Source organism: Octopus bimaculoides, chromosome 1 (assembly GCF_046866305.1).
Source record: "Octopus bimaculoides isolate indiv1 chromosome 1, ASM4686630v1, whole genome shotgun sequence".
Lineage (NCBI taxonomy): Eukaryota > Metazoa > Mollusca > Cephalopoda > Octopoda > Octopodidae > Octopus > Octopus bimaculoides.
In genome coordinates this window covers 63404440-63407191 of record NC_142928.1, presented here as the reverse complement: position 1 = coordinate 63407191, position 2752 = coordinate 63404440, and the positions used below count along the sequence as shown (strand labels likewise).

General features: G+C 34.8%; 1 protein-coding gene across 2 annotated transcripts in view; it reads left to right on the top strand.

Moving 5' to 3' along the window:
* LOC106874637 (E3 ubiquitin-protein ligase MARCHF6) overlaps nucleotides 1–2436 on the top strand; it is an 84343-nt gene extending 81907 nt beyond the window's left edge. For both annotated transcript variants that reach the window (XM_089351813.1, XM_089351802.1), the window contains exon 25: nucleotides 1–2436. This exon is cut by the window's left edge and continues 7384 nt beyond it. The gene's annotated coding sequence lies outside the window, so the exon portion shown is untranslated.
* The last annotated feature ends 316 nt before the right edge of the window (nucleotides 2437–2752 follow it).

Below are 2752 nucleotides of genomic sequence, written 5' to 3'. Positions count from 1 at the left end.
ATCCTTTTGTTCATGTATCTTTATGTATGCTTACATGTTTTTAATTGTATGTATATATGTGAATGCTCATATTTTCCCTCCACCCGATTTTAATCACCAAATTTCCAATTAACAATTTTTTTTATTACTTGTTGATTGCCTTCAATTATCAAAAATTTGGACCTAAAATTTTTCAATTTTAGATATGTTAACTTGTTTTTTCTAAATGGAGAGAAGAGGTTTGCGTTAAAACAGCCATTAAAATTTCTGTAAATTTTATTTGTGGATACGTGCACATATGGCTGTATGTGTGAGTGTGTTTGTGTATATATGCATGTACATACATACATACACACACACACACACACACACATAGGATTTTCGAGCGAGATCGTTGCTGGTTCCCCTGGACTGGCTCATGTGCGGGCAACACATGAAATTTTTTTTTTTTTTTTTTTTTTTTTTTTTTTTGTGCGGGTGGCACATGAAATGCACCATTTTGAGTGTGGCCGTTGCCAGTACCGCCTGACTGGCCTTCGTGCGGGTGACATGTAAAAGCACCCACTACACTCTCTGAGTGGTTGGCGTTAGGAAGGGCATCCAGCTGTAGAAACTCTGCCAAATCAGATTGGAGCCTGGTGTAGCCATCTGGTTTCACCAGTCCTCAGTCAAATCGTCCAACCCATGCTAGCATGGAAAGCGGACGTTAAACGACGACGACGATATATATATATATATATATATATGCTGTGATTTTTTTTTTTTTTGCATAAAATTGAGAATGTGTATATGTATGGTAATATGCATTATGACTTTTTTCTTGTGTTGTAATTTTCTGTACACATTTGCAAATTTATGCATTCTCTGTGATTATATCAAAATTGTTCACTTAATTTCATGCATATATTTGTGTGTGTGCATGTGGCTATGTGTGTGTGTGTGTGTGTGTGTCTAAGTTGTGGGCTTGTCTGAGATTCAATTTCTGGTTTGAACCAGTTGATGTTACTGTCTGTAGTGGTCTTGAGAAAGACCACACATCATGGTTCTACCTCTGTCATCCCATTCTTTTTTCCTCTCATTTTCTAATGTGTGGCCTTGCATCTATTTAGGGAATCAGTTATCTCTTTTGAAATATCGTTGTCATTGACAGAATTTTATTAGCCTTTTTTTTTTCCTTTCTTTCTTTTGAAGTAAAACACAAATCAGACTGCTTACCACTTGTAAGGAGCTTCTATCATTCATAAGTTTTTGTGCTATTGATCTTTATTATGTAATTTTATCCACTAGCACAGCAGTGCCCAACATTTTCTTGCACAATGGACTGGTTACTTGCAAGTCTATTTTTCAACAGACTGGCGGGATCACATACATAACAAAAAACACAAAAAAGTGCATAAATATATTATTTACTTATATATAATATATATATATATATATATATATATATATATATATATGACATATAATACATATGCAATACAAAATTACCCTGAAGACTGCAATAGTCAATAAAATAGAAATTAAATTTTAAAATCTATTTCTGTGAAGCCCGGTACCATATGATCCACGACCTAGCACTGGTCCAAGGTCTGTTTGCTTGGGAACCCCTGCACTAATGGATACAGTTTCTATTGATGAACCTTTTTGCCAACTTTCTCCAAAACATCCAGTGATTTGACATTTACAGTCTCTTATAAACGTTGATGTGATAATCATTATCTTTATTATTGAGATCCAACCATGCATAACTATATGAACAATCAAATTGATTGTTTTCAAGATTTGTGACCAAACGTAGCTGTATTGTTGAACCTCTTTGTTTCAACCAATTGGCTATTAACAAACTTCAGAACAACAACAACCTAACCTGATTCTTTCAAAGACTGTACAAAAGCTATTGTTACCATGAACAACCCCAAAAAGAGTCTATTAACTACAGAGTTGTTATTAACCTCTGTGACCCAACCTGATGAGAGTGTATATTAACCTACTGAAGATTGATGACCCATCCAGGCTACAATTAGCAGACTACTGAACTGCTATCCCATTCATGTACAACTACCTAACTGGGGCTTTATTGACAACCACAAAGACTGTTATCAACATCTACTATTCAACCAAGTTCTTATATGGTTGTTATTAAAAACCGTAACAAAAAAAACCCCCCAAAAACCCCAAATAAAACAAAACATTTATGACCTATCATGATCCCCTCCAAGAAGGTGGCTATATTATAAATTTAACAGGTCATTACCAATACTTTTGCCCCCATTTTGTGTAATTAGGTGGATTTTGTTTTTCTTTGCTTTCAGATTTGTATAGATTATTTTTCTTCTTTGTTTACTTCAATCTTTCATATTGAAGAGAATCACTGTAAAATATTAAAATCTGTGAAAATGTCTGTAAATAGCTGTAATAAAAACCAAAACAAGAGACAGAATGCAAACTTTGCCAGTACTTACTTGCCTTGTGTTCATCTTTTCCATCTTCTCATTGTCTGTCTGTCTTTGTGTGTGTGCATGTGTGTATTAGAATATATGTGCATGAAGGTATATTTCCAAGTGGTTCATTTCAGGTTCAGTTCCACTGCACAAGTTTTTTTTTCCCATCTTAGCCTTGGATAAAGCCAGATCTCATGAGTGAAATCAGGTAAACTGAAAATGGTTGTAAGCCTGTTGGATGGGCTGTAAAATTTCCTTCACTGTTGTACAGTTGTTCAATTTGAAGGTCAAAAGCACCAGAATAACCAGGTCCACACACACACGTTGAATGC